The 17,776-nt window shown below is 49.1% G+C and overlaps 3 protein-coding genes across 6 annotated transcripts in view; 2 read left to right on the top strand and 1 right to left on the bottom strand.

Annotated features, from left to right (window-relative positions):
• LOC134294681 (loricrin-like) overlaps window positions 1-17,776 on the bottom strand; it is a 676,447-nt gene that overhangs the window by 588,425 nt on the left and 70,246 nt on the right. The gene's annotated exons all lie outside the window — the stretch shown is intronic.
• The window catches only part of LOC134294692 (zinc finger protein 782-like), a 121,174-nt gene that overhangs the window by 60,922 nt on the left and 42,476 nt on the right, over window positions 1-17,776 (top strand). The window lies entirely within an intron of this gene.
• The window catches only part of LOC134294645 (zinc finger protein 658B-like), an 81,979-nt gene that overhangs the window by 60,712 nt on the left and 3,491 nt on the right, over window positions 1-17,776 (top strand). The window contains exon 1 of one of the 3 annotated variants that reach the window (XM_062966233.1): window positions 15,092-15,828. The exons of the other annotated variants lie outside the window; for them this stretch is intronic. The gene's annotated coding sequence lies outside the window, so the exon portion shown is untranslated. Of the gene's footprint in view, window positions 1-15,091; window positions 15,829-17,776 lie in introns of those variants that run through there. 3 annotated transcript variants of the gene reach the window in all.

Here is a 17,776-nt window from a genome sequence, read left to right as displayed (position 1 = left end):
CTGCACATTGAAGTCTTTTTTTCTGTCAAATTTGTTGTATAACATGATGTTTTGGTGCTTAATATGTATAATCGTTACCTAATTTGATGTTTAATAGGCTTTTCCTGAATCCCTTCTTATTATCTAACATATTATCCAACTTATCCAACGTTCTTCTGGCCTGTTTATGTTGGATAAGTGAGAGTCTACTGTATATTTATAATCTTATATTATCTGCTTAGAACTGGATTATATGAGGCCCCTTCTACACAGCTCTATAAAATGCACACTGAAGTGGATTATATGGCAGGTAGAATGAGGCTTTTAGGCACATATCCCTGTCTGTTAGTTCAATTGTGTGTCTATGTAGGTAACTGTTTCGTTAGTGCCTTTGTTTCTGATTTAGTTTTGTATCTCATGTAGTAGTTAGTTTCATGTGTAGTTGAAACATTCTATATAATTTCTGCCTTTTTTGTATTGTTGAAATCATGCAAAAATTGGAAGGTTAGAAGATTTGATTTATACAGATTTCAAGTTAATAGCTTTAAAAAAAAAAAGAAGATAAAATTTGGAAAGCCTGGGATGATGGAGCCTCTAAATGTTATAAGCTGAGCAGTGGAGGAGGCTCTGAGATGGAGGAGGCCACTAGATGTTATAAGCTGAGCAGTGGAGGAGGCTCTGAGATGGAGGAGGCCTCTAGATGTTATAAGCTGAGCAGTGGAGGAGGCTCTGAGATGGAGGAGGCCACTAGATGTTATAAGCTGAGCAGTGGAGGAGGCCCTGAGATGGAGGAGGTCACTAGATGTTATAAGCTGAGCAGTGGAGGAGGCCCTGAGATGGAGGAGGCCACTAGATGTTATAAGCTGAGCGGTGGAGGAAGCTCTGAGATGGAGGAGGCCTCTAGATGTTATAAGCTGAGCGGTGGAGGATGCCCTGAGATGGAGGAGGCCTCTAGATGTTATAAGCTGAGCAGTGGAGGAGGCCCTGAGATGGAGGAGGCCACTAGATGTTATAAGCTGAGCGGTGGAGGAAGCTCTGAGATGGAGGAGGCCTCTAGATGTTATAAGCTGAGCGGTGGAGGAGGCTCTGAGATGGAGGAGGCCTCTAGATGTTATAAGCTGAGCAGTGGAGGAGGCCCTGAGATGGAGGAGGCCTTTAGATGTTATAAGCTGAGCAGTGGAGGAGGCTCTGAGATGGAGGAGGCCTCTAGATGTTATAAGCTGAGCAGTGGAGGAGGCCCTGAGATGGAGGAGGCCTTTAGATGTTATAAGCTGAGCAGTGGAGGAGGCTCTGAGATGGAGGAGGCCTCTAGATGTTATAAGCTGAGCAGTGGAGGAGGCTCTGAGATGGAGGAGGCCACTAGATGTTATAAGCTGAGCAGTGGAGGAGGCCCTGAGATGGAGGAGGTCACTAGATGTTATAAGCTGAGCAGTGGAGGAGGCCCTGAGATGGAGGAGGCCACTAGATGTTATAAGCTGAGCGGTGGAGGAAGCTCTGAGCTGGAGGAGGCCTCTAGATGTTATAAGCTGAGTGGTGGAGGAGGCCCTGAGATGGAGGAGGCCTCTAGATGTTATAAGCTGAGCAGTGGAGGAGGCCCTGAGATGGAGGAGGCCACTAGATGTTATAAGCTGAGCGGTGGAGGAAGCTCTGAGATGGAGGAGGCCTCTAGATGTTATAAGCTGAGCAGTGGAGGAAGCTCTGAGATGGAGGAGGCCTTTAGATGTTATAAGCTGAGCAGTGGAGGAAGCTCTGAGATGGAGGAGGCCTCTAGATGTTATAAGCTGAGCAGTGGAGGAAGCTCTGAGATGGAGGAGGCCTCTAGATGTTATAAGCTGAGCAGTGGAGGAGGCTCTGAGATGGAGGAGGCCTCTAGATGTTATAAGCTGAGCAGTGGAGGAGGCTCTGAGATGGAGGAGGCCACTAGATGTTATAAGCTGAGCAGTGGAGGAGGCCCTGAGATGGAGGAGGTCACTAGATGTTATAAGCTGAGCAGTGGAGGAGGCCCTGAGATGGAGGAGGCCACTAGATGTTATAAGCTGAGCGGTGGAGGAAGCTCTGAGATGGAGGAGGCCTCTAGATGTTATAAGCTGAGTGGTGGAGGAGGCCCTGAGATGGAGGAGGCCTCTAGATGTTATAAGCTGAGCAGTGGAGGAGGCCCTGAGATGGAGGAGGCCACTAGATGTTATAAGCTGAGCGGTGGAGGAAGCTCTGAGATGGAGGAGGCCTCTAGATGTTATAAGCTGAGCAGTGGAGGAAGCTCTGAGATGGAGGAGGCCTTTAGATGTTATAAGCTGAGCAGTGGAGGAAGCTCTGAGATGGAGGAGGCCTCTAGATGTTATAAGCTGAGCAGTGGAGGAGGCTCTGAGATGGAGGAGGCCTCTAGATGTTATAAGCTGAGCAGTGGAGGAAGCTCTGAGATGGAGGAGGCCTCTAGATGTTATAAGCTGAGCGGTGGAGGAGGCTCTGAGATGGAGGAGGCCACTAGATGTTATAAGCTGAGCAGTGGAGGAGGCTCTGAGATGGAGGAGGCCACTAGATGTTATAAGCTGAGCAGTGGAGGAAGCTCTGAGATGGAGGAGGCCTCTAGATGTTATAAGCTGAGCAGTGGAGGAAGCTCTGAGATGGAGGAGGCCTTTAGATGTTATAAGCTGAGCAGTGGAGGAAGCTCTGAGATGGAGGAGGCCTCTAGATGTTATAAGCTGAGCAGTGGAGGAAGCTCTGAGATGGAGGAGGCCTCTAGATGTTATAAGCTGAGCAGTGGAGGAAGCTCTGAGATGGAGGAGGCCTCTAGATGTTATAAGCTGAGCGGTGGAGGAGGCTCTGAGATGGAGGAGGCCACTAGATGTTATAAGCTGAGCAGTGGAGGAGGCTCTGAGATGGAGGAGGCCTCTAGATGTTATAAGCTGAGCAGTGGAGGAAGCTCTGAGATGGAGGAGGCCTCTAGATGTTATAAGCTGAGCAGTGGAGGAAGCTCTGAGATGGAGGAGGCCTCTAGATGTTATAAGCTGAGCGGTGGAGGAAGCTCTGAGATGGAGGAGGCCTCTAGATGTTATAAGCTTAGCGGTGGAGGAGGCTCTGAGATGGAGGAGGCCTCTAGATGTTATAAGCTTAGCGGTGGAGTAGGCTCTGAGATGGAGGAGGCCACTAAATGTTATAAGCTGAGCAGTGGAGGAGGCTCTGAGATGGAGGAGGCCACTAGATGTTATAAGCTGAGCAGTGGAGGAGGCTCTGAGATGGAGGAGGCCTCTAGATGTTATAAGCTGAGCAGTGGAGGAGGCTCTGAGATGGAGGAGGCCACTAGATGTTATAAGCTGAGCAGTGGAGGAGGCCCTGAGATGGAAGAGGTCACTAGATGTTATAAGCTGAGCAGTGGAGGAGGCTCTGAGATGGAGGAGGCCACTAGATGTTATAAGCTGAGCAGTGGAGGAGGCTCTGAGATGGAAGAGGCCACTAGATGTTATAAACTGAGCAGTGGAAAAGGCTCTGAGATGGAGGAGGCCACTAGATGTTATAAGCTGAGCCGTGGAGGAGGCTCTGAGATGGAGGAGGCCACTAGATGTTATAAGCTGAGCAGTGGAGGAGGCTCTGAGATGGAGGAGGCCACTAGATGTTATAAGCTGAGCAGTGGAGGAGGCTCTGAGATGGAGGAGGCCACTAGATGTTATAAGCTGAGCAGTGGAGGAGGCCCTGAGATGGAGGAGGCCACTAGATGTTATAAGCTGAGCCGTGGAGGAGGCTCTGAGATGGAGGAGGCCACTAGATGTTATAAGCTGAGCAGTGGAGGAGGCTCTGAGATGGAGGAGGCCACTAGATGTTATAAGCTGAGCAGTGGAGGAGGCTCTGAGATGGAGGAGGCCACTAGATGTTATAAGCTGAGCAGTGGAGGAGGCTCTGAGATGGAGGAGGCCACTAAATGTTATAAGCTGAGCAGTGGAGGAGGCTCTGAGATGGAGGAGGCCTCTAGATGTTATAAGCTGAGCTGTGGAGGAGGCTCTGAGATGGAGGAGGCCACTAAATGTTATAAGCTGAGCAGTGGAGGAGGCTCTGAGATGGAGGAGGCCTCCAGATGTTATAAGCTGAGCAGTGAAGGAGGCTCTGAGATGGAGGAGGCCTCTAGATGTTATAAGCTGAGCAGTGGAGGAGGCTCTGAGATGGAGGAGGCCACTAGATGTTATAAGCTGAGCAGTGGAGGAGGCCCTGAGATGGAAGAGGTCACTAGATGTTATAAGCTGAGCAGTGGAGGAGGCTCTGCGATGGAGGAGGCCACTAGATGTTATAAGCTGAGCAGTGGAGGAGGCTCTGAGATGGAAGAGGCCACTAGATGTTATAAACTGAGCAGTGGAAAAGGCTCTGAGATGGAGGAGGCCACTAGATGTTATAAGCTGAGCCGTGGAGGAGGCTCTGAGATGGAGGAGGCCACTAGATGTTATAAGCTGAGCAGTGGAGGAGGCTCTGAGATGGAGGAGGCCACTAGATGTTATAAGCTGAGCAGTGGAGGAGGCTCTGAGATGGAGGAGGCCACTAGATGTTATAAGCTGAGCAGTTGTCAGGACCCAGGCTGCAAGGCACCAATAACCATACACAGAGGCCAGAATCTATCTAATATCTTTATTGAAGGAATATATAAAGTTAATAAAAACAAGTGTAGAAAATAGTCCAGAATTAGACCTTTCAGGAAAGGTCAAAATTAGTCCAAAAAAGCAATGTCCAATATGAAATATTAAGGTCCAAAGTTGTAATCCAATAACCGAAACACTCACTTTGCCAGGCAAAGTGAGGGGAGATGGCAAGGTCCTTTAGTCCATGAACTTGAGCAAGGCTAGGAAATAACTTGATACTTGAAACAAGGCTTGAATCGTGGAACAAGGTAGCAAGGAACAAGAACAAGGTCCGTGGAATAACTTGGTAAAATCCGTGAAACAAGGCAAGGTTTAGTCCTGGGAAACAAGGCAAGGTCCGTAGGTAAACAAAGGCTGGGAAACAGGAGCGAAGGCTGGAAACAAGGACAAGGCTTGAGCAGGAACGAGGCTTGAAACGGAGCGCGCTGTCCAGACACAACTCGCTCCGGAGGCTGACGAATTGACTCCGCAAAGTTACTTCGCGGGTAAAACACCTATATAGAGTCTAACTTTCCCGCCGAAGCAGTTCTCTGGGAACCAGAAACGAAAGCTAAACTCTGAGGCCAGATGTTTGACTCCTTAAAGATTCTCACGAAAAGCAGGCTTAATTGGCTAAATTCTTAGCTGTTATTCTAGCACTCCTGCGCGAGGCTGCTTCCAAACCTCTCTGTTGTTTACAAAATTCATGGCGAGAGAACACAGGAGATGTAGGCTCAGGGTTTGTTTGACATACTTCTGGGGCACAACTTTCTTGCAGGTGCAAGGTTCCCAGATCTGCCTGGGAAAGATCTTGCTGAGAAGATTCCAGTTCTGACTGGGAAGGTAAAAAACCCAAGTTTTCTTCTTCATCAGGCATCACAATGTCATGAGCAGGACTACAAGGCCCATGAGTCATCACACTATCCCCCTCCTCAAGCCCCCTCCCAAACTGGGACTCTCTCCCCAAGGCGCGAGGTCGTGGCTTGGCGGGATAGGTCTGATGAAAGCGACGGGTCAGATCAGAAGCATGGACTGTGGAGGCGTCTTCCCAAGAGCGTTCCTCAGGGCCAAAACCCACCCAGTCAATGAGATATTGCAGGCGGCGGCGGTGAAAGCGAGAATCCAAAATGTCCTCAACCTCGAACTCCTCCTCCCCATTCATCAAAACAGGAGGGGGGGCCGGTTGGTCTGTATCAGGACGCACATCATCCGCCGGAAGGAGCAGGGAGCGGTGAAACACTGGGTGAATGCGCATTGAACGCGGAAGTTGGAGTTTGAAAGTCACGGGGTTTAATTGCGCCACCACAGGATGGGGGCCAATGAAACGGGCATCTAACTTCCGGCAAGGGCGATGGGAGGGCAAAAAGCGAGTGGACAGAAAAACCCGATCTCCTACCTTGATTTCGGGGCCCGGTTGGCGATGTTTGTCCGCGTGACGTTTATAGTCCTCCTTGGCTTGGTCTAGTTGTTGGAGCAAAAGTTGTTGCACCGCTGTGAGTTCCTGCAGCCAATCCTCTGCTGCGGGGACTTCTGAAGTTTCAATGACAGGGGGAAAGAAACGTGGATGGAAGCCGTAGTTTGCAAAGAACGGCGTTTCTTTTGTAGAAGCTTGAACTCCATTGTTGTAGGCAAACTCCGACAGTGGTAACAGGGAAGCCCAATTATCCTGTTGGTAGTTTACATAACAGCGAAGGTACTGTTCCAAAGTGGCATTGGTGCGCTCCGTTTGCCCATCTGTTTGAGGATGATGAGCTGAAGATAAACGAGAGTCTATACCCAATAGTTTTTGTAGTGCCTTCCAGAAACGAGAGGTGAATTGAGATCCACGGTCTGTGACCAGACTCTTGGGCAATCCATGTAATCTGAAAACATGTTGGAGGAATAGATCTGCCGTCTCTTTGGCCGTGGGAAGGCCTTCACAGGGAATGAAATGGGCTAACTTGGTGAAAAGGTCCACCACCACTAGGATCGTGGTGAATCCACAGGAAGGTGGTAGGTCAGTGATAAAATCCGCAGAGATTATTTCCCATGGGCGAGATGGAGTAGGAAGGGGATGCAGAAGCCCTGAGGGCTTCTCCCGTCTTGTCTTGGAGCGCTGGCATACTGGGCAGGTGTTGACATATTTTTCCACATCCTTGCGGATCTTGGGCCACCAGAAATCTCTTAGGATCAAATGCATGGTTTTAAATAGTCCGAAATGCCCTGCTGGCTTGCAGTCATGACACAGACGAAGTGCTTTTTCCCTGCCCTGCCCTGGTGGGATATAAACATGATTTCTATAGCAAAGCAGTCCATCCTTAAGTGAGAAGGGAAATTGCAATCCTTGACGGAGTTGGTCTTGCGCCCAGGCATCTGCTTGCTGACTAGCCCTGATTTCTTGAGCACAGAGGGGTCCAAGAGTAGGAGAAGTTGAATCAATGAGAGTGGATTTGGTGTTCCCCACTGTGAGCGTGGCAAAGTTCTCGGGTTGTAATAGTTGGGATTCAAAGGTCTCCTTGCGTCCTGCAGCGTATTCCGGTTTACGTGACAGGGCGTCTGCTTGCTTGGTTTGAGCTGGGGTTACATAATGAATCTGGAAGTTAAAACGTTCAAAGAATAAAGCCCAACGTTGTTGCCTCTGATTTAGTTTGCGGGCGGTTCTTAGATGCTCTAGATTCCGATGATCAGTATGGACTTCAATGGGAAATTTGGCCCCTTCTAGCCAATGTCTCCAAGTTTCAAAGGCTGCCTTTATGGCCAATAGTTCCTTTTCCCAGATGGTGTAATTTCTCTCTGGTGCTGTTAGTTGACGGGAATAAAAGGCACAAGGATGAAGGTGATCTCCCACCGGTTGTAGGAGTACAGCCCCAATTGCCACATCAGAGGCGTCTGCTTGCACAACAAAAAGGGTTTCAGGATCTGGGTGCTGAAGAATTGGCTGGGACGTGAATAATTTCTTTAGTTGCTGGAACCCTTTCTCTGCTTGATCTGTCCAGCGGAAGGGCTGTTTCCCACGGATGCAGCTGGTGATTGGGTCAGACCAGCGGGCAAAATCTGGAATGAACTTGCGGTAGTAGTTCGCGAACCCCAAGAAACGCTGCACCTCTTTCTTGTTGGTTGGCGCCCGCCATTCCAATACTGCTGAAACCTTTGCCGGGTCCATGGAGAGCCCTAGAGGCGAGATGCGGTACCCCAGGAAATCTACCTCTTGTAGATCAAAAGCGCATTTTTCCAGCTTGGCATAGAGCCCATGATCCCGCAATCGTTGTAACACCATTTTGACGTGGTTCTCATGCTCTGATTGTGATCTAGAAAACACCAAAAAATCGTCGAGGTAGATTATCAAGAACCGATCTAGATAATCCTGAAAGATGTCATTGACAAAATGCTGGAACGTTGCGGGAGCTCCGCATAATCCATAATTCATAACTCGGGACTCAAATAATCCGAATTTAGTCTGGAAGGCGGTCTTCCACTCGTCCCCTTCTCTGATGCGAACTAGATTATAAGCCCCCCGAAGATCCAGCTTGGTGTAGACCTTGGCTCCTCGGAGTCGGTCTAGAAGGTCCGAGATTAAAGGCAGGGGATAGCTGTTTCGCTTTGTGATATTGTTCAATGCTCTATAGTCCACCACCAAGCGTAAGTCTCCTGACTTCTTTTTCACAAACATCACCGGGGAGGCGGCTGGGGATTGAGAGGGTCTGATGAATCCCTTGCGAAGGTTTGTCTCTATGAACTCCCTGAGAGCTTCTTGCTCCGGTTCAGTCAGGGAGTAGAGATGCCCTCGCGGGATCGGGGCCCCCTCCACCAAGTCAATGGCACAGTCATAAGGTCTATGTGGGGGTAGTCTCTCGGCTTCTTTTTCATTGAATACATCCCAATACTCGGAGTACTTCTTTGGCAAGGTGATAATGGGCTCGGTGTCTGTGGTATGGCAGACCTTGGCTACGAGGCAATGGTTTTGGCAGTACTTTGAAGCGAACTGCAGCTCCCTGTTGGACCAGGAGATGCTTGGGTCGTGAAGTGTCAGCCATGGAATCCCCAAAATCACAGGGAAATGGGGAACCTCAGTAACAAAGAAGGAAATCTCTTCCATATGTTCTCTTATCCACATCCTGGTGGGTTCCGACCACTGGCTTACGGGGCCCGTCTTGAGGGGGCGGCCGTCTATGGCTTGCACCACACGGGCATTCTTGAAGTCATGATATTGTAATCCCAGAGAGTCGGCATACTCTCTATCAATGAAATTGTTGGTGGCTCCGGAGTCTATCATGGCGTGGATCATGACGGGTCCCTTTTTTGCTGACCATAAGGTGACCACTAGAAGGAACAGGACCCCGGTTGGCGGCTCTTGAATGGGTTTTTTGACCGGGTTGGCGAGCCTCTCTACGCCCGGTCGTTGGCTTCCCCCGCCGGCTGTGTGCCAGCCGCCTCAGACGCCTTCGTCTCCGTGGAGGACGCCGCCGCAAGACGGGCGGCGGGCTTCCCTTTGGCTGGGCACTCTCTGGCGAAGTGGCCCCCGTTCCCGCAGTACCAACAGAGGTTTAAGCGTTGACGACGGGCCTTCTCGGCGGCATCTAATCTGGGACGCACATTGCCCAACTGCATCGGTACCTCCTCGCTTCCCCTGGGGTATGGGGTTGGTGGTGGGGGTCTCCACACTGGACGTGGCTGAACGCTGGCGGGAGCGGGGGGTTTTGCCCCAGCTCTACCGCTCTGGCCTCGAACCCACTGTTTCCTGTTGGCAATCATGACTTCAGCCCGTAAACATTGATCAATGAGTGCTTCGAGGGTCTGGGGAGGATCCACCTTGGAGATTTCCTCCAGCATTTCGATGTTGAGACCCTCCCGGAATTGTCCTCTGAGGGCTACATCATTCCAGCCGGTGTTGTGGGCCAGCACTCGGAACTCGGCTATGTACTGAGACATGGGTCTGTCTCCTTGGAAGAGGCGGCGGAGTTTGTGACCGGCTGCCTCCAAATTGTCCTCGATTCCCCAAGTCTCCTTAAGGTGGTCCAAGAAGCGTTGCGCTGATCTTAGGTGTGGAGAGGCTTGGTCGAACAGTGCCGTCGCCCAGTTGGCCGCTGGCCCGTCTAGAAGACTGTAGACCCACGCCACTTTGATGTCTTCTTGGGGAAACTCGGCAGCACGGGCCTCTAGATAAGCTTGACATTGGCGACGGAAAACATGAACCTTAGAAGCTTCTCCAGTAAACTTGGTTGGCAACGCCATGGCCGGAAGACGGATTCCGCGTTCCTTCAAACCCTTTATTTCCCCATCCTGTGCATTGAGCTTATCACGGATTCGGTCCACCTCATCCTTGTCGATGGTGTAGGTAATCGGCTGGCCGCCCGGTCCAGGTCCAGCTCCGGTAGACATACTGGCCGAGGTTAATTGGTGCTTAGGGTGGCGGAGTCAAACTGTCAGGACCCAGGCTGCAAGGCACCAATAACCATACACAGAGGCCAGAATCTATCTAATATCTTTATTGAAGGAATATATAAAGTTAATAAAAACAAGTGTAGAAAATAGTCCAGAATTAGACCTTTCAGGAAAGGTCAAAATTAGTCCAAAAAAGCAATGTCCAATATGAAATATTAAGGTCCAAAGTTGTAATCCAATAACCGAAACACTCACTTTGCCAGGCAAAGTGAGGGGAGATGGCAAGGTCCTTTAGTCCATGAACTTGAGCAAGGCTAGGAAATAACTTGATACTTGAAACAAGGCTTGAATCGTGGAACAAGGTAGCAAGGAACAAGAACAAGGTCCGTGGAATAACTTGGTAAAATCCGTGAAACAAGGCAAGGTTTAGTCCTGGGAAACAAGGCAAGGTCCGTAGGTAAACAAAGGCTGGGAAACAGGAGCGAAGGCTGGAAACAAGGACAAGGCTTGAGCAGGAACGAGGCTTGAAACGGAGCGCGCTGTCCAGACACAACTCGCTCCGGAGGCTGACGAATTGACTCCGCAAAGTTACTTCGCGGGTAAAACAGAGTCTAACTTTCCCGCCGAAGCAGTTCTCTGGGAACCAGAAACGAAAGCTAAACTCTGAGGCCAGATGTTTGACTCCTTAAAGATTCTCACGAAAAGCAGGCTTAATTGGCTAAATTCTTAGCTGTTATTCTAGCACTCCTGCGCGAGGCTGCTTCCAAACCTCTCTGTTGTTTACAAAATTCATGGCGAGAGAACACAGGAGATGTAGGCTCAGGGTTTGTTTGACATACTTCTGGGGCACAACTTTCTTGCAGGTGCAAGGTTCCCAGATCTGCCTGGGAAAGATCTTGCTGAGAAGATTCCAGTTCTGACTGGGAAGGTAAAAAACCCAAGTTTTCTTCTTCATCAGGCATCACAATGTCATGAGCAGGACTACAAGGCCCATGAGTCATCACAGCAGTGGAGGAGGCCCTGAGATGGAGGAGGCCACTAGATGTTATAAGCTGAGCCGTGGAGGAGGCTCTGAGATGGAGGAGGCCACTAGATGTTATAAGCTGAGCAGTGGAGGAGGCTCTGAGATGGAGGAGGCCACTAGATGTTATAAGCTGAGCAGTGGAGGAGGCTCTGAGATGGAGGAGGCCACTAGATGTTATAAGCTGAGCCGTGGAGGAGGCTCTGAGATGGAGGAGGCCACTAGATGTTATAAGCTGAGCCGTGGAGGAGGCTCTGAGATGGAGGAGGCCACTAGATGTTATAAGCTGAGCAGTGGAGGAGGCTCTGAGATGGAGGAGGCCACTAGATGTTATAAGCTGAGCAGTGGAGGAGGCTCTGAGATGGAGGAGGCCACTAGATGTTATAAGCTGAGCAGTGGAGGAGGCTCTGAGATGGAGGAGGCCACTAAATGTTATAAGCTGAGCAGTGGAGGAGGCTCTGAGATGGAGGAGGCCTCTAGATGTTATAAGCTGAGCTGTGGAGGAGGCTCTGAGATGGAGGAGGCCACTAGATGTTATAAGCTGAGCAGTGGAGGAGGCTCTGAGATGGAGAGGGCCTCTAGATGTTATAAGCTGAGCAGTGGAGGAGGCTCTGAGATGGAGGAGGCCACTAGATGTTATAAGCTGAGCAGTGGAGGAGGCTCTGAGATGGAGGAGGCCACTAGATGTTATAAGCTGAGCAGTGGAGGAGGCTCTGAGATGGAGGAGGCCACTAAATGTTATAAGCTGAGCAGTGGAGGAGGCTCTGAGATGGAGGAGGCCTCTAGATGTTATAAGCTGAGCAGTGGAGGAGGCTCTGAGATGGAGGAGGCCACTAAATGTTATAAGCTGAGCAGTGGAGGAGGCTCTGAGATGGAGGAGGCCACTAAATGTTATAAGCTGAGCAGTGGAGGAGGCTCTGAGATGGAGGAGGCCTCCAGATGTTATAAGCTGAGCAGTGAAGGAGGCTCTGAGATGGAGGAGGCCTCTAGATGTTATAAGCTGAGCAGTGGAGGAGGCTCTGAGATGGAGGAGGCCACTAGATGTCATAAGCTGAGCAGTGGAGGAGGCCCTGAGATGGAAGAGGTCACTAGATGTTATAAGCTGAGCAGTGGAGGAGGCTCTGAGATGGAGGAGGCCACTAGATGTTATAAGCTGAGCAGTGGAGGAGGCTCTGAGATGGAAGAGGCCACTAGATGTTATAAACTGAGCAGTGGAAAAGGCTCTGAGATGGAGGAGGCCACTAGATGTTATAAGCTGAGCCGTGGAGGAGGCTCTGAGATGGAGGAGGCCACTAGATGTTATAAGCTGAGCAGTGGAGGAGGCTCTGAGATGGAGGAGGCCACTAGATGTTATAAGCTGAGCAGTGGAGGAGGCCCTGAGATGGAGGAGGCCACTAGATGTTATAAGCTGAGCCGTGGAGGAGGCTCTGAGATGGAGGAGGCCACTAGATGTTATAAGCTGAGCAGTGGAGGAGGCTCTGAGATGGAGGAGGCCACTAGATGTTATAAGCTGAGCAGTGGAGGAGGCCCTGAGATGGAGGAGGCCACTAGATGTTATAAGCTGAGCCGTGGAGGAGGCTCTGAGATGGAGGAGGCCACTAGATGTTATAAGCTGAGCAGTGGAGGAGGCTCTGAGATGGAGGAGGCCACTAGATGTTATAAGCTGAGCAGTGGAGGAGGCTCTGAGATGGAGGAGGCCACTAGATGTTATAAGCTGAGCAGTGGAGGAGGCTCTGAGATGGAGGAGGCCACTAGATGTTATAAGCTGAGCCGTGGAGGAGGCTCTGAGATGGAGGAGGCCACTAGATGTTATAAGCTGAGCAGTGGAGGAGGCTCTGAGATGGAGGAGGCCACTAGATGTTATAAGCTGAGCCGTGGAGGAGGCTCTGAGATGGAGGAGGCCTCTAGTTGTTATAAGCTGAGCAGTGGAGGAGGCTCTGAGATGGAGGAGGCCTCTAGTTGTTATAAGCTTAACGGTGGAGGAGTGGGCAGATCAAAAGACAACCTGGCAAGGTGGCACTCCCTGTAGGAATCCTCCCCCTTGTGTGACTGTGGAGCAGAACAAACAACTCCGCATATGTATGCTTGCCCACAATGCCCTGCCTCATGCACGGAGTAGTTGTTGTTTAAAGCTACAGACAATGCGGTCGCTGTTGCCCGCTTTTGATCTAAAACTATTTAGCTGCTCGTGATTTCCTTTATTTTATCTCTTTTAAATTTATTTATTATGCAATTCTTTTGACACGAAATAAATAAGGCCCCTGAGGGGTCCAAGAGAACCAAGAGGGACACCCTCCCCCCGCCTAGGTCCCTCTGCTCCTCCCCTCCTCCCCACACGAGGAGCGAAGAAGACTCACCGGGATGTGGACCAAACCAGGCGACACAGCAACAGGCTGAAAAAGCAAAGGGCAAGGAGCAAGAACCAGGAGAGAGAGACACCGACTGCCTGCCTTCCTTCCTGTTGTAAACAGGAAAGTGAGCTTCCAAAGGGAACGGCCTTCAGAGGGAGATACTGCAGCGCATCACAAGGGTCTCCATGGCGCCCCCTGCAGGCACGGAACAGCCATCCAGGGAGGGAGGGGGAGGGAGGGAGGGTTCCCTTGATGGACAGGACCAGAGGAGGGGCAGGACGGGAAAGCCATTGGAATAATATATAATAATCATAATAATATAACATCAGAAAAAGAATACAATAATATATGAAAATATATCATAATTATTATTATATTATATCATAATTGTAATTTGACTTTGGTCAAAGCACAGGATCGTATATTTTGGCAAAGGGTAGATTTGCTTGAAGCCCAAAGGATAATTATGATATTGTATTATATTGTAATATTATAATGATCTTATCCTATCCGATCTGACATCAATATTATTATAATGTAGCAATAATCATGTGATAGTATAATAATTGTAATATATTATAATGACCTAAGAGCCCTGGTGGCGAAGTGTGTTAAAGCGCTGAGCTGCTGAACTTGCAGACCGAAAGGTCACAGGTTCAAATCCGGGGAGTGGAGTGAGCACCCACCATCAGCTCCAGCTTCTGCCAACCTAGCAGTTCAAAAACATGCCAATGTGAGTAGATCAATAGGTACCACTTCAGGTAACGGCCCTCCATGCAGTCATGCCAGTGGCCACATGACCTTGGAGGTGTCTACGGACAACGCTGGCTGTTTGGCTTAGAAATGGAGATGAGCCCCAACCCCCAGAATCAGACATAATAGTTCTGTTATAAAATTGAAATATATTATATTGTGAAATGAGGTAAATCTGTGGAAGGGAAGGGGGCTTGGCTGGGACCTCACGAAGGAAGGCTTTCCCATAGACGGTCACTGTGAGGTTATTCTATAATATAGGGCAGCATTATGATTATTATGTTATTGTGTTATTATATATTATTATCAGTTTATTTATTATTTTATTATACTGTTATATTATTATTATTATATTATCAAATAATATTATAATGTAATATTTTTTGATTTTTTTCCCCCCGTGTCAGGAGCAACCGGAATTGCTTCTGGAGTGAGAGAATGGGCCGTCTGCAAGGACGTTGCCCAGGGGACGTTGCCCGGATGTCTTGATGTTTTTACCGTCCTTGTGGGAGGCGTCTCTCCTGTCCCCGCATGGAGCTGGAGCTGACAGAGGGAGCTCACCCGCGCTCTCCCCGGGTGGGATTCGAACCTGGCAGCCTTCAGGTCAGCAGCCCAGCCTTCAAGTCACGAGGCTTTTATCCCCTTGGCCATCGGAGGCTCCTATATTTGATAATAATATTATATAATAACATTTCGTAAAAGTATTATTATTATTATTATTATTATTATTATTATTATTATTATTATTATTATAACAACTTGGCGTTGCCCAGGTTATTTGACCAAGTAAGTGTTTTTATTATTGTCCAAAAGGCATAAGGAATGGGATGAACTACAACTCCCATCATGCCCGGTTCTCCCCCAGAAACTCCGTCAGGACTTCAAGGGTGTGACGTCGGGCAACTCTGCTCAGGAGCCCCGCCCTGCCGCCCGTCCATCAAAGGAGGGGGAGCGGCAGGCAGCCAATGGGGGGCCTCCGGTGGGCGGGGCGTCCCGGGCTCAGCCAATGGGAGGGGCGGGGGCGGGCTCCGGGGAAGGAGGAGGACGAAGGAGAAGATGGCGGCGCCTGGCCTGGCCTGAGGCCTGGTCTGTGTCTGTGAGGCGGGAAGGAAGGCGGCGGAGGGAAGAGGAAGGAGAGAGAGAGAGAGAGAGAGAGAGAGGTCTGTGGGGAGAGGGAGGGAGGGGGGCTCGCCTAATAATAATAATAATAATAACAACAACTTTATTTTGATACCCCGCCTCCATCTCCCCGAAGGGACTTGGGGCAGCTTTCATCGGGCCAAGCCCAAGTGGTACATACATTGTAATAAAACACATCGATAAAACATAATAAAATCACATTAAAAATAAAACATGGCATGATAAAAGACCTGAGGACGCTCATCAAAATGACCTGGAGGCCTTGCTTACGCTGAGCTTGGTCTCCATGTAAGACGCCCCAAGTCCCCTCGGGGAGAGAGATAAGAATAAAGTTGTTATTATTGTTGTTGTTATGTACAAACAATATATAGGTGTCAATATCTATATTTTCCAATTCCCAATCACTTCCTTCTTCCTTCCTTCTTCCTTCCCTTCTTTCCTCCTCCCTTATTATTTATTTATTTAGGTAAATGTAAAGGTTTCCCCCCAGTTGCGCAACCGTTAAACCGCTGAGCTTCGGAATTTGCTGACCAAAAGATTTGCAGGTTCGAATCCGGGGAACAGAGCGAGCTCCCACTATTAGCCCCAGCTTCTGCCAATCTAGCAATTTGAAAAACATACAAATGTGAGTAGATCAATAGGTACTGCTTCTGCAGGAAGGTAACAGCGCTCCGTGCAGTCATGCTGGCCACATGACCTAGGAGGTGCCTGCGGACAATGCCGGCTCTTTGTTTTAGAAATGGAGATGAGCCCCAACCCCCAGAGTCGGACACGGCTGGACTTCATGTCAGGGGAAACCTTGACCTTTATCTTACTGTGTGTTCTGCACAATTGTGTACTTTTGTGAGCCGCTCCCCTTTGGGGAGATGGTACAAATAAATAATAATAACAATAATAAAACCCTATCTATCTCCTCAAGGGACTCCGGGCAGTTTACAACAACAAAACATGATACAATAATGAGCATAAATACAATAAACAGGCAAATCAATCAATTAACCACAGGCTTAGGAGCTAATGACAAAATACTCCACCAGCGGGTCAAGGGTTCAGCGTTGGGGTGGCCAGCCATAAGGTGCCAGGCAGGTCCAGTGCAGCAGTATGGCATGGCCAATAACGTTTAGATAGAATGTTTATATTTATATAAGGGGGTTACTCCATTCATTATTCAAATTCTTTTCCTTATTTTCTATCAAAATATACTCTGGTTTCCATTCTGATTTTTGTCCTCTTCAGTGGTTCTCAACCTGGGGTCCCTCCCCAGATGTTTTTGGCCTTCCAGTCCCAGAAATCCTAACAGCTGGTAAACTGAACTGGCTGGGATTTCTGGGAATTGTAGGCCAAACACACCTGGGGAGGGACTCCAGGTTGAGAACCACTCTTCTGGCCCTTCCAGTTTTTCTTGCTTCGCTAATCCTTTGACTACTTACCTTATTTGGTTGGCATGATAATTTAATATCTGGGAGACCTAACCCTCCTTCTTTTTGTGGTTTGTACCATTTAGTTTTATTTATATATCCACAGAATGCCACTCCCTCTCACTTTGGAGGATTCATAAGTCTTTTCATCGTTTGAGGTTCCTTTTAATTTCAGTTTATTTCATTCTTCTTTCGATTGATGTGTTTCCTTTAGAAAAATTGTGTCACCTTTAGATTTAAGAATCTGATTGGTAATTATTTTCTGTTTATAGAAGGAGCCAAGGCCTCAGCAGTTGAGCGATATCACCTTCACCTGTTAGTCCCTGTAAAACACAACACCATATTGTGCCACATTGTCTAATAATAATAATAACAACAACAACAACTTTATTTTTGTATCCCACCATCTCCCTGAAGGGACGGCGCCTCCTTCTCCTGGCTCAGGTGAGCGGCCGGGCGGCAAATAGGAGGCTGGCGAGGAGGGAGCCGGGCACTTTTCCCTCAGCGCATCTGCTGGTGGTGAAGCATGAGGACCTCTTCGCCCTCCCTCAAGTGCGGCCTTGTAACTTCAGGGAGGCGCCCGCTTTCATTCAATCACAAGGACTGCAAATGGTGACGCTGCCCCTCAGCAACACCCACCTCCCTCCTTCCCTCCCTCACCCGAGTGTAAGCTAAGGGGGGCTATTCAGCATTAAAAACGTGCTGAAAAAGCCGGCTTATACTTGAGTATATAGGGTATTTGTTTGTAGTTCTATCATTACCACTAGAAACCTTCCTTCCATATCTGTCTTAACCATGTGAGGGTGCCAGAGTTTGGGGAGATAGAATACCAGGCTATTTCTTTTGGAAGATCCCTCTGATGCCAGTTCTTCTCCCGGTCGTTTTTGTTTTCAGCCTTACAGAATCAAAGGGTAACATTTTAGGTCATCTGGAGACCCCTTGAAGGCTTCTTCCAAAAGGCATCCAGGGAAGACATTTTCTCTCCGTGGCTTCCAGTTTTCTTAAGATTTCCTTGAGCCTAGCTAGTTCTTCTTCTGTTGCTGAAAGTCTTCCCCTGGATGGAGGAAAAAGAAGGAAAGGGGGAAGTGGGCAAAGGGGAAAGGAGTTGGCAGGAAGGAGGCTTTGTGGCTGGAGCGGTGCCTGTCTTTGCATCTC

The sequence above is a fragment of the Anolis carolinensis genome, unplaced genomic scaffold (genome assembly GCF_035594765.1).
Source record: "Anolis carolinensis isolate JA03-04 unplaced genomic scaffold, rAnoCar3.1.pri scaffold_18, whole genome shotgun sequence".
Lineage (NCBI taxonomy): Eukaryota > Metazoa > Chordata > Lepidosauria > Squamata > Dactyloidae > Anolis > Anolis carolinensis.
This window is presented reverse-complemented; position numbering and strand designations above follow the sequence as displayed.